The following is a 14,638-nucleotide window of genomic DNA, read 5'->3' on the forward strand; positions in this document are numbered from 1 at the left end:
CTTTGATCACACATGCTGTGTGTGTGTTTGCATATGCTTGTGTGTTTTGAAGAATAGAGAAAAGGTGCTACTAAGATATATAACTATCCAGAAAATAGAGCAAATAATCTTTCAATTTCTGTACATTTCTTTGAATTTCTAAATGTGAATTCAAAGATCAGATAACTCAAGTTCAAATTACAGAAAATTTCTAGAAGTCATTGACAGAGAATTAAAGACAGGATAGCTTCTTGTGACATCCAACTTAATAATATCATTAGATACTCAGTTACAACTCTCTGGGAGGCAATTAGAGATCACATGACTAGTCTTAATTCAGTCCTTAGGCTATTTACCTGTGTTGGCAAGGAAAAAAGTCAAGATAATATATTTTCTAATTTTATTTAGTTTTCTTAGAGATACATTTAAAAAGATGCATGTGGAGTTGAGTCCTCAACAGAAAATGGTACTTATTGCTTTAGAACCCTTGTCTGAGAATGCCAAGCAAGCAAGTACATACTATAGTGATTTTCCATTTAATGAGAAACAAATTTTATATTTATGAGAGCATTTGAACTTTTAAAGGTCTTTCGTAGCCATATGAAAGAACCCCTCTTGATACTAAAATCCTTCCTGAAATCTAGGTCTTCTCACTCTCCATTTGGTGCAATTCTCTTTAATCAATGAGCAGAGAAGGAAATACAAAAGAGAAATTTGTCAGGCAAATCTAGTGTAATATGCACTGTATCAGGTGATTTCACATTCATCATTTTATTTAATTCTCACCATTACTTCTGGGGTAAGGAAAACAGAAACATAATTTACTTTACCTATGACAAAGTGTGTTTGAACACTGCCTCTACCTCATAGTAACTAACTCTGTATCATTTTTGTAATTGACTTCATTTTTTTTAAAATACATGACAGTGGAAAGCATTACAATTCTTATTACACATACAGAGCACAATTTTTCATATCTTTGTATTTAAAGTATACTCATACCAATTCATGTCTTTACATATACTTTGGGGGTTTTTGCATTAAAATTCTTATTACACATATATATCACAATTTTTCATATCTCTGTTTGTATATAAAGTATGTTGACACCCAATTCATGTCTTCATACATGTATTTTGGATAATGATGTCCATCACATTCCACCATCCTTGCTAATCCTCTCCCCCTCCCTTTCCCTTCCACCAGTTTTCTTTAGTCAATTCATTTGAATGATTTCTGAGTCTCAGTTTCCTCACATGTAAGAAAGGAATAATATCTACCTCATGTGCTTATTGTGGAAATTATTAGATTATATATGCTAAGCATCAGTTAACTACACAATACTAACACATGGTTATGGCTCAGTGTTCAATAAATGTCATTTGACATTTTACAGAAGAATAAACAGAGACTTATAGAGTTAACAGTGGTTATAGAATTAGATTGTGTTTCAATATCTCCTATCCCAATCTATCTCAAAGCCTTATGCTGTATCATTCTAATATTACTTAAAGAAAAATATTACTTTATAGAAACAATAATTTCCACTGTTCTTTTACTTTATCAGATGATTCCAAAAATAATACTTTTTGGTTACATAGTAATTTCACATATCATCATTTTTTATCCTTAAAATGTCATTTCAGTGCAATAGATAAGTAGCTTATTGTTCCTATGAAAACCTGAAAGCCAAGTGTTGGTCCAAAACACATATTCTCATTTCTTCTACTGTTTTATTAACAACAACACCAATCTTAGAAGGTCTTAGGATTTGGTCCTCTCTCCTTCACTATGTGTGTGTATGACTGTGGACCAAGTCACACAGCTCTATAAACATTTATTATGAACCTGCTTCATGCAGCAGGATCCTGGAATGAATAAAATATAGACCCTACCCTTGAGGAACTTCCCTTTCTCAGGTCCTTGGATGCACTATAAAGTCTAATACGTTAAAGTATAGGTAAGTTGCAATTTGGAAATATGACAAAATATAGAATTCAAACAAAGGAGTTTTAGAAGTCATTATGGAGAAAATATGATTGATGACCCTCAGAGAATGGCTAGTATTGGGTAAGCAGAGATAAGCAGAATCCCCAGAGGTGGGAGAGCACTGAATGCCATTGGGAAGCAGCACTACCCTTTGCTAGGCACACATTGGGCATATTTACAAGGAATAGTGATAGATGACAATGAAATTACATGTTTTGTTTACAACATCCTAGAAGGCCATTCTAAGGAAAGTGTATTTTAGCCTTTATCAATGAGGTATTTTTAAGATATTTGACCATGACTTAAAATGATGGGCTCTGGATAATAAAAAGTAACTCAAGTATGCATTAAAGGAAGATGAATTGGCATAGAGAAATTTAGAATGAAGTTGATGAGGAAATTAAAGTATTTGTTTCTTGGATTTTCAACACATTATAAGTTTACTTATCAATAAGATGAATAGGTTTGACTTGATTTATTTTATAACCCTTTTCCTAGCTTTAACTTTGAGCCAATATTTCCTAAGTGGTGTTCTATAGAGGTACTAGTTTTGCCAGGTAACTATGTCCTATATTGATTAAAAGAAGAGGTCTGTGATTGGAACACATTTGGGAAATACTAAGTAAAATCACAGTAGAGGTTTTTTTTTAGTCAGGTATTTAAAAAATGTATTCTGTTAATGTTTATTATGTATTTCCAAGGTGGGAAATGTGTGGATATCGTTTTTTCAAGATTATGTGGCCACGGAACCCTTCTCATTTACATTAGACCATATTTTTTTAGGCTTTTGTTCTCTCTGATTTAAATCATCTCAATGAGATTTTTTTCCCTGATGCATAAAGAGCCACATAGGACAGACATATTTGTAAACTATGTATTCAGATCACTCTGCATGCTGCTGATTTTTGAAGGAAGAATAGTTGTTTCCTTTACTTACACCCAATGAGAAATTTGGTGGTTCTCATGGTGGACTATAGTAGCACTTAACCTTTATCCAGAAAGTAATTATTTTTGAGGTATCAGGCACTTTTAATAGGGAGAAACACCTAGGGTAGTGATGCAGCAGAAGTCAATTTTCTAGACAGTAGACCAGGGGCATCCACCCTTGGTTATCATTGAGCTGGAAGATGTCACAACCAGAAGGCTCACAAGGAAGCTTTAAATTACATCTTTAGAAGAGAAGAGTTTTAAGGAAAGTCTTAAGTAAGATATGACGCTTGTCAAAAGAAAATAAGAAAATTGTTCCAGATGGTTGAAATTGTGAGAAGGAGGTGAAGAGGTCAAAGGAGGCAATGACTGGAGAGAAAAAGAAAAGAGGGGAATGGTGAAAATCCTTGGGGACTTGGACAGGTAACTTAAACTTCATATGAATGACAATGACGTTTCAGTAAAGAAACTCAAGAAAAAAAAGAAATGCTAAATTCTTTATCATGCAAAACCAATCTTTTAGAGATATCATTCTGCATTGACTGGAAGGTGTTGGCAGGATAGAATTCATAATAAAGTGGCATAATGTTTAGAAGTGAGAGATCCAAGCACTATATATGCTGTAGTTGGTCACTTCCCCCCTTCACCAATAGCCTGTTTGCACCTTGCTACTAAATGTACCAACAGTTCCTTCTACTGTCTACTGGCAAGATGGTGAGACTGCAGTCAGCACTGCTTGATTTAGTGTTAGCTATTTTAACCATCTTAGAGAAATACTGAAATGAGGCATATGCTTTTTCATTAACTACTCTCTTGGCTTGGAAGCATGACAAGTTTTCAGTTTATTGTTTTAAAAAAAAATCAATATATACCTTGTCAGAAATTGGAAATATTTAATTTTACATAAGCCTGAGTTTCCTTAAATCTGCTAGAACAAAACATGGTGTCTCTATTTTTGTCACCACATAGTATTTCAAAGCATTAAAAAAAAATATGAAGGGTGTTAGGTTCAATGGCAGCATTAAAAGCCTGTATCTTGGGCCCAGTGCATTCTGGCTGTGGGAGTTTAACCGATGTATTTATTTTTGCTTTCCCTCATTTTATGTATCTTATAAATAATATTTAAATTATGGGATTGTTGCTAGGAATGAGAAATACAGTACATGTAAAGATGTCAGAAGAATTTGGGATCATGGTAAGACTCAAACTCTGCTGTATTAGTTCTTAGATTTTTTTTTTTTCACTCACTTATTTAGCCAAAAAGGACTTATTGATAACCATTGAGCGCTAAAGATATAGCCATGTACAGAATAGAAAGATTCCCTGCCCTACTGGAAGTTACATTCTAGTTAGGAAGACAGATAATAAATAAGCAAGGGACATAAAATGAATCAGCTACTGATAAATGCTATGGCATTAGGAGTCAAATTACTTTTTTTTTTTAATCATTGGTACTTTTCCTGGATAGCCTGAAGCAGTGATTGACTTATCTACCTGGAGATTGATATATTTCTCTTTTGAGTGAATATGAAGGCAGATCCCTAATAGTCATAGTACAACACTAAGAGCATATAATTTATGATCAAAACCAGAACTCATTTGAGATCATATAATTTATGGTCAAAACCAGGACTCCTTTGAGCAAGAAAGGGGATTTGTGGGGAACATATAGGGTTAATACGTGGAAATTAGGACTCTCTGACAAACTAGGGAGATATCATTATGCAGGTCATCAGGGACTGAGCAGAAGCATTCCAGGCAGAGAGTAGTGATATTAATATGTGTATTATATGTGTATTAGTATATATGTACTATAGATAGAAAGATAGATAGATAGATAGATAGATAGATAGATAGATAGATAGATAGAATGATATAGGCACAATGCGGCAAAAATCATACCCAGATAGTAGACATCTGGATAGGGTACGATTGAGGGTGGCCAAATGTCCAACAGCTTTCATTAATAAAGCATCTCAAGTCAGCTGCAAAGTTCATTGTTCTGATAGAAGTAAGATTCCAAGTGTGGTCATTTCTATCCTGGGCTGCCCATCTGTAAGAAAGGCAGGTCTCAATATTTTATAGGTCCTGCTGAGTTTGATAGCCCAACTCCTGAAGGGCAAGTAGTTGTCCTTGGTAGAGGAGCAGATATATTTATTCCTCAAAGAGTGTACAGTAAACCCACCATGGAAAATGGGAGGACATTCTGCCCTGTTTGTGGTTTGGTGAATGGCAGGGAGTTACTCGGGCCTTTAGAATGCTGGGTGAGGTATGAGTCTCTAGAGCTCTCTATCTCATTCTTGGTAAGAGCCTGTTCTTTCAAGTGTCCAGTCTCCCTTCTCTTGAGCTTCCCACCACCTTGTTCAATTCCCTCCTCTAGCTAGGATTAGAAAAAAAAAAAAAGCAGACAAACAAAGAAAAAAACTCTGAGTAACTGAGTTTTCTAAAAGGGAATAAAGAAAAGAATTTCTTTGTGAGTCTTATAGGAAAAAAAAAAGTTTGAACTTTCCAATATATGTGAATGGAGTAATAACTAAAACAGGCCTTTTCCTGTTTTACCTTATCAGGAGCTTGTTGTCTGTTATTGCTAAAGGTAATAATAATTTCCAAGTGCATAATATTTTAAAGTGTAAAAAACTCAGTTATAACAATCCATCTTCAGTGATGACAATGGCCTTGCCAGATATAATGTTCATGTATCAATGTAGTAGTTTTTTGTAAAGTAGCAATATTATTTTATAGTAAGAGAGTTAAGGGGAAAGTATAGAATAAATTCTGGACTGTTCTGATCCCTGCAGTTTCTGTGCCCTCAGAAGCATACCACTCTTGTATATAAAAGCACTTTGAAAGACTATGCTTGCTTGATAACTTGAAACATATTGTTTTAGTTTCAGTTTACTTGTTGAAATCCAATATTTCTTTGGAAAAGGAATGAATTACTTCCTTCTTCCTTTATATCTTCATTTATCTAACCACCCACCACATATGGATTGACAGCCTTTGGAGGTATGACCCAGATTTATTTGTTATTATAGGTAAAAAGAAGTATATGAAATAGACAGTAGATTTTATCAAAATGACTGTAATGGAACTTCCAGAGAAATATTTCTGACAATTATAGTCTTTGCTCCTAGGTAATAATAATATTCACTACAACAGTTATAATATTCTTATTTTTCTAAGAACTTTATTTTTATCATCTTATTTAATATTTGTAGTCTGAGTTAGGTGTTTCTATCATCTTCCACAACCCCTACTGAAATGAGAGCAGTTAAGTAACTTTTCTGAATTTGAATTTGACTCTCATAAGTATTTCTGCTTCTCACAAGTGCATAATGAAATGATTCAGAATACCAGTAATAAGACGGTGTACTGGAATTATTAAACAGACTTAGTATTAATCTCTCGTCCTATGATTGAGCAGCTACATAATTTGGATATGCCATTGTTGACATTCAACTTCTATGTTTTTAACTGCACAGTAGTGGTTACTTTGGGTTATTGTAAAAACTAAATGCTTTTGTTCTTCTCTTAACTAATTCTCCTGTTATTTTGTGACTGCCTACTATGTTCCAGTCACTGTTCTGGGTTTTGCAGAAAATATAGGTGAGCAAAAGTGTCTTCAGAAACTTGAAGTAAGAGAGAAAAACAAAGAATAAAATATAAGTAATCAGAAACATTGCAATTGCAAATCACAGCTGTGTTATTGAAGGAATATAATAGAGACAAAATATGGAGGAGTCACATTGTTAGGTTGTCAACTACACAGGTAGAGTGGATGGACCTGATCCAGTCTTTTTCATATTCTTAGTACCTGGAATATAGTGGGCAATCCATAGATGTTAGCTGAATGAATATATACAACTTTTTAAAAAAATAATGATGGGGCTAGGGATGTGGCTCAAGTCGTAGCGTTCTGGCCTGGCATGTGTGAGGCACTGGTTTCGATCCTCAGCACCATATAAAAATAAAGATATTGTGTCCACCTAAAACTAAAAAAAATAAACATTAAAAAATAATATGTAGTTCCTTTAAAGAGGTGAGAATTGAGTTAAGATCTAAAAATTGAGAAGAATTGGTCATGTCAAGCATGGAAGAAAATGCTTAACGTACTTTACTTTAAGGTAAAGAGAAGAGCATGGACAAAGTCTAGAGGTGGGCAAGGCACTTTTTATTTTGCTTTGTTGTTCTGCCTTAACCCTAAATTGAGAGAAAAATGCTCCTGTAGAGTATGAAACCCATGACTTGCAGTAGGCCAAATTTAGAAATTTTAATTAAGATAAATGGGTCTCAGGTTAGAAAATTGAGAAGGAAAAAAGTTGCTCTGGAGGGACATTTTTTCAATGTAGTCTACATAGAATAGGCATAGATAATTGCCTCTTAAAATGTGATCAGTCTTTAAAATTATAAAAATATGATGTGCAATCCCCTAAGTGAGAATTCATTGACATGACAAGTGAAAGGATAAAAGTCACAACAAATTCAGAAGATAGAAGAATCTGATGAATACAATAATAAGTATGTTTAAAATAACTAAAGTAGAATTAGTACTCAATAAAGCTATATACAAATATGAAGTCAATAAGTAAATATTTTAACATACATTTAAATACCTTTTACATTGTTTTGTTAATTATTATGAAATACATATTAATTGCTGTACCATACATGCAGCCCTCTATCAATAGGAATAATTCAGTACATAAAACTCTGACCTTACATATATTAGAATTGACAGAAGTTGTCCATTTACACCTGTTATGTGCATTGTTTCTTTCTCTGAAATTTAAATTGTATATTGCTTTATTTAATGTGCATTTAAAGTTCTTCACCATGTTACAATATACACATAATGGTCTATACTTCGTATGCTCTAAAATTACAAAGAAGAAACTAAAAGCAGAAGCTTGTGATTGATTGTACATTTAAATAAATGCACTACAGATTGAGACAAATGGGACAAGCGTGTGTGTTTCAATCACTGTATCGTCACACAATTGAATAAACACACATGTACAATACAATGTTTAATTGAGTGCAGCAAGTACATTTATTTTGGTGATTGCATCATTGCATATTCAAGCAAATGCACTTGGTTCACTTTGGTGGAGCTGAAGTTTCATGCACACATACAAGTTTTAAATCTTTCACTGACTTTGATAGATCACGGATATGCCTGTATCTGTAAGTGATCAAATGAAATGTGTTTTATTTTACTAAATTTACTTTTAATCAGTTTAAATAAATTTGAAAAGAAATCTGGTTATTAGTGCCCTAAGGAAAAAATGAACTTAAAGACTAAACATCTCTTTCTCTTAAAATGTCATTCTGTTCTCAGTGAGGATGAAACAGGACATTTTCTCTTTGCCTGAGCAGATTTTCTATGACTATCTCACATGGAAATTGCAGTTCCAACTCTTTAGGCACCAAACATTGGACTCATTTTGCTTTTGGACTGTTTGTACAGCCTCATTCAAATTCAGTATCACCTCGTGCATGCATGCATATTTGAGGGCCAAATCTGGGCTATTAGGTCTAAAGACCCAAATGGAGCTTGCTAGATTCTTTCATGCCTCCTTCATGCTCTATTTACATAGATGTTCTTTTTCAGAATTGCTTCCATAAACAGATTTTTATGTTATTTCCATTAGTAGCATCTTGAATGGAAAACAAAAACTAAATAGTAGTGTTTGCCTTACTAGCTTTCTAACATATGGTCATTTTCCAGGTGTGATGGATAAGTAGTAATGAATGTTTAGTACCAGTTATACAAAAAGGAAGTTTCTCAAGTAACAAGTTTTATAGTTAAATCCTCTTTTCTCTCAATGCACTTACTTGATTTTAAGACTTTCTTTAAAATGTACTGTTTTTTGATTCATGCTATTAAACTCTCTATATTGAGGGTGTATTAGTTGTAGATATCTTCTGTCTGATACATACTTCTAACAATGGAAATATTTGAGTTTTAGTATAGGATAGTGCTTCCCAGAATTAATTCTGCAAATTTAATTCCAAGTAATATTATTTGGGCACAAGTACTTTGCTGAATATGTTTATAAAACTGTATCTGATAATAATATTAACTAATTTTGATTAAGTGCTTGTTCTGTGCCTGTCACTCCTAACTGCTTTGTCCATGTGAGGTCCTGTTTTCTTTTTTCCTTTTTTTTACAGGTGAATAATTTTATAGAGTCCATTTTAAGTCACCCAATAATAAGTCACCAAACTTATTTTGTGACTGAACACTTTCATGTAAAGCCTTTTAACAACCCACAGAACATACCTTAAGATGTGCTGGATGAGCAACGTGAAAATAAATGATACTTGACATTTTAGGTATTAAAAATGCTCAGTGGCATTTTTAATGCAGAACAATATGAATTGTTAAATAAGCTTTCTAATTGGTTTAGTTAAGTGACAGATCATTTTGCTGAAAAAATCAATCAGATTTGTTGCTTGATGATGGCTTTTTTTTTCTTTTTTCAAGTGGTTGTTTGAATATTGCCTTAAATATAGCAAGTCATTGCCTCATTATTCCAATATAACCAGTTGAAAAGTGAAATGTTAAGTCAACTAGCCAGTATGATCTCCCACTAAAATGACTGAATGAAATATTTGGTTTACTCTCAAAACATTTTGATGGTATTTCTTTTGCTAGTGCTTCAAATATTTTTGTAGATTTGCACTGGAAGGGAATTTGTACTTATTATACACATGTAAGTCTTTTCAGAATACATGTACTGTAAATAACACACTATTTAGCCACTGGGCAAGGTTTTGTGGCAAGGTGAAATATCATTGTGCTTGTCTTTAATAATTAGTGAGAAAATAAATTAAGCCACTTTTATTCTTCTCTGAAGTGGTATCTTCTCCATCTTGTTTACACAACAGACAGTAATATGTGTTAATAAACTCATACCCTACTTTTACCATTTTATGTCAGTTAGTTAAAAGCAATATAGCAGAGCATAGCCCCTTAATGAAAAACACTTAACAATATAAAAATAGTACAATGATAGGAAATATTTCTGAAATCAGCCAAGAAATAAAAATGAATAATATCAAAAACTTTGAGGGAAAACTAAATTAGCCTTCATTTGGATTGTTCCGAGGTGTTTTTATTGCCATTTTATCCATTCTCTTCTTAGCTTTTGCTTAAGATGTTGGTGAGATGATGAAAGCTGAAAAGTAAATAGGTGCTTCAATAAATACAAACAAATGAGTGCTTTCCTAGCAAAGAATGAGGGAAAATCAGCCTTTCCTCTGAAGCTAATCCCTCAACAGCTAAAACTGTGAATTTCCCCCTTCACCATGCACACAGATGGGTTGCCACTGAAGATGACAGATGAGTTGTGTTTGGAGGGATTAATGGGCATTATCATGTTAACAGATGCTTAGGTGAGGTCTGAGCTAGTCACAGGCCTGGGTAGAATAACTAGGGTTTACAGAACTGTGTATGCTCATGCTCCTCTTCTCTTTCTTCTTACTAATAATTAACTTGTAATGTTTAACATTTTTAGTTCACCAAATTATCCACAGACTACTGCCTTCCTTGGTACTGCAGCATTTATAGATCAGGCATCATGTGCTCTGTTCTTTGACATACAAAATGCAGGCAGTCCTGCCTGATTTGTCCTTCCATTGCCTTTGTGCATTCAGCTCCCTCATAATCCAGAGTCTACTTTGTTGCAATCGCTTTTGAAATCTGACATATCGATGAAGAGTTTAGCCTTAGTAACTATAGGACATATATCAACTGCTGTTGACCATGCCAGGTCACATTTGATGGCAAGATGATCCTGTACTCAACAAGAAAGCTTCTCTGTTTCTCATGAGTTGATTCTGTTCGTCTCCTCACACCAGAATGGTATGTTGTTGCATCATCCCTAAGGCGACAGAATTTCACATCACTTTGCTCAGGATCTCTGGGTAAGTTGGAGACAACGTAGGCATCACCAAAGAGATAAAAAACAAGAGCCTCATCAATAGTCTATAATGACTAGCATTTTAAAATTAAGGCAAAAATCAATAAGTACTAATGTCAGACTTTTACATTGTTTTGAAATTGTCTAAAAGTAAGTGAGTGTTTTCCTATTGAGTTTAATTCAGTGAACTCCTTTGAATAATTGTATTACTATTAATAAATTAATTAAGGCAAAACTTTACAGATACCTGATTTAAAAACTACTATCACATAACATAATTTCTGTATAACAAATATATCCTTTAGTTTAGGCAATTCCTTAATAGTTACTTTAACTCCTTTTTAATAATAGAATTTCTACATCACTCAGGTGAAAATCATGAGGTTAAGGGGAAAATATTTCACAAGTTATTGATGTCATGTAATAATTAAAACAAATTGCTCACTAATCAGGTAATATCTGATAGATGGAAAAGGAATTCCTATTTGCTAGAGATAAATGAGATTTGTTCCCATTGTCATAATGATTGTCAACTGTGCCTCCTTTTATTCACAAAGTTTCACATTTGAATGATAAACCCATAAGCCAAAGTAATGGACTTTTAAAAAAGTGAGGCTGCCCAATATTCGAAGTATGACAGAGAGGGTCATTGCTTGGCAGTAAATCCCTTCTTATTCTGCAGAGGGAGACATTGAGGAATAGGATTTCCTTCTGAAGAGAAACTCAGGCTAGTGCCCAAATATCCAGAAAACTCTATGTATCTTTTCTACCTTAAGACTTTTTAACTTTTCACTTCAAAAAATGATCAGGGTTGGTAGGTACACAGGAGTGATTATTTATTTTTGTGTTCAACAATTCTAAATTAAAAAGTATCAAGTTAATTCAATACAAAATCCTCATTATTTTAATTGCTGACGTTAAGGATGAATGTATTAATCATATTAACTAGCCAACATTATAAGCAATCAACCTTATAGGTGAAGTATTAAGATTTGATAAATAGGGAAACAGATGAGGAAAACTGGAGTATGTTAAGAGGACACACAAATAACAAATGGGAGGTATGCTAAATATGCAAGTATTACTGACTCTAACTGCCTCAAGAATATATTAAGTAAATGCAATCCATGTACAAACTTTAAAATCTAAAAGAAGTCTCTCATTTTATTCCTATTCTGGAAATGTTTTGGTAAAATATCTTAGTATCAACAGAAAATTACCGAACTGTGCCTCAGTTACTTTTGTTATTTTATTTTTCTATTTACATTTTGTTGATTAATATGTTTTTTTTCATTCTTTTTAAAATATGACTGGGTTTACATAATTAACAAAGCAATAATTAATGTTTACACAATTCATGAACACTTCAGCAATTTAATATGAAAGAGCCAGACTGAGAAGAATTCTTCATTAGAAATAATAATAATACATCAACATGTAAGTCTTTCACATTGCATCATGGGTCATATTTAGGTAGTGTGGTTTTGTGAACCAACTTTTGGAAAGTGTGCAAACCATTATTGGGAAATACATCAACAATAATCTTTAAAACTTTCTCTCAAGGACTGAAATCACCTTTCAAAATGCAAAAGATAGTGAAAAGTCAAAAACAGAATGGAAAGAATTTCTCTTATTAATTAATTAAAGCATTAATTGATGTTCATCAACTTCTCTGCACCATGGTTTGTTCATTTAAAATATTTGATAACAATATAAATTTCTTCACACAACATGTTTGAAATGAGTATGGTATATTAATAGGCAAAAAGGTATTTTAATTAAGATAGTCCCTAAGGATTCAAGTTGAGCCTACATCATTTCATGAATTTATACCAAAAATTCAATGGAAAATAAGTTTCTTTGATCTAATTGTACCTCCTTAGTACTATCCAATTAAGTTTAGGGTCAGAACATAGTAGTATTGTTGTTGTTGTTATTATTATTTATTAGGTTGTTATTTTTACTCAATGTCAAGAGAAATTTTTACTCCTCAAAAATATATACATAATTTTTATGACATATTGGTGAAGGGCTTTGTGATAATAACTGAAAATTAATCTAAGTTGCATAGAATTTGAAAAGTAAAAGAATATTTCTCTCATTTCCATATTTGTGCTTTAAAAATTTCCTTGATCTCAAATAAAATTCTTGTGGGAGATTTTCTAAAATGAAATATACATATGTTGTTGAAATTAGTTTTATTTCCCAAAGGATTAACATAACATAATTTAAGTTTACCAAGTTACATATGGTTCCTCGTTAACTATTCACCCTAGAAAAGAATGGGAGGAAAAGAAATCTGCAATATTAAAAACAAAACAAAAAATTGTCCCATTTGTGTGAACAAATGGTATCAATGCTGCCCTAGGCTCAGAAGAAACTTGTGTGATTCCTGTAGGTCTTTCCCCAAGAACTGTGGAAACAGAAGGTGGCTGAGGGCACTACCTCAGTATCCAGCTCTGCCTCAGCCCTGCTCTTTGCTACAGCAGTGATCCCTGTGCTCTGCAAGGACCTTTAAGATTAGGTGGGTGAGGATCTTTGGGAATAAATCTTGAGCAGATAGAATCTTGAGCCTGCAGATATAATCTTCCACTTTCATCATCTGAAGGCTGTCAATGCCTATTGCCAAGGAAAAGAAGAAAAAGAAGGGCTTACTCTGCAAAACTTCTACACAGGAAAATGTGTGAAATAGAAAGTATTTAAAGTGATGTGTCCATTATGTATTCTGGAATCAGACATTATGCAAAAAACATCTGCATGTCTTGTCCTTTCAGAGAGATCTGAAAGTAGCCTTTCTGATGAGAGCATCCCTCCAATCTATTTGTCTAATGCATTGACCAGAGTAAATATTTACCACACAATATTGCTAGCTTTGCGTTAACTAGCTTGCTCTTAGCCTTTCTCAGCACTTTCCTTTTTGGCTAGGTGGGTTTATTTGTGTAAGAATGTCCACCTCTGACCTGGACAGACAGAAGCTGTGATCTGGACTCCCATCCACACCCAGAGGGGGTTTGTAGAAGTGCCTGGGAGGGATCTATGTTAGGTGACTTCCTGAGAAAGCAGATTTGTAGCTTAAAGGAATGTTCTTTCTGCCAAATCATTTTAAATGTGTGATTTAGTTAAGTTTTCTTCCCTATCCTCCTTTTCTGATGGATGTAATGGTGTCATTTCTTTTTTTTTTTCTCCACCCAAGAACTTGTGTCAACAGTTCCCTCCATGGACCATTCACTAGAGTTGCAATGTCACAGAATCAGAATCTTTGTTTTTTGGTTTTTTTGGGGGGTTGTTTGTTTTTAAATCTAGAAACAATTTATTTAAGCCTCTGTGTACCTCTCCTTTCTTTGGTATCTGTTCTTAGCTGAGCTCGATAGTGTTCCGCAGTCAGCAGTGCCATTTGATTGGGTAGGCTTGCCTGTCTTCTACTCCCCTTTGCTGCTTGGGGCTCTCTTTCTTACTATTTTAGTATCGGTTTCTTATTTCTCATTAAGGATAAAACTATTAAACATTATTTTCTCTAAAATTTGATTATAATATGGAAGATTTTCACTTGTGTGTGTGACTGTGTCTTACATTTTTTTAAAAAATTTCATTGTTTGTTTGTTTTGCAAACATTTGGGATCCGAGTTGAGTATTTTCTATTACAAACCTGTTGCTCTTGTTGGTGTAAATGCTTTAAAGGCTGACCGTGATTGTAAGATTATCCGATGACAAAGTATGGATATGCCTCCTACACTGAGCCTTTAGCAGAACAGTTTCAAGATTGTTTTCATTTGTTGCCTGTTGAGAAAAGCCGCAGGGAAATGTCAAAGTAATACTCA

Source organism: Urocitellus parryii, chromosome Y (genome assembly GCF_045843805.1).
Source record: "Urocitellus parryii isolate mUroPar1 chromosome Y, mUroPar1.hap1, whole genome shotgun sequence".
Taxonomy (NCBI): domain Eukaryota; kingdom Metazoa; phylum Chordata; class Mammalia; order Rodentia; family Sciuridae; genus Urocitellus; species Urocitellus parryii.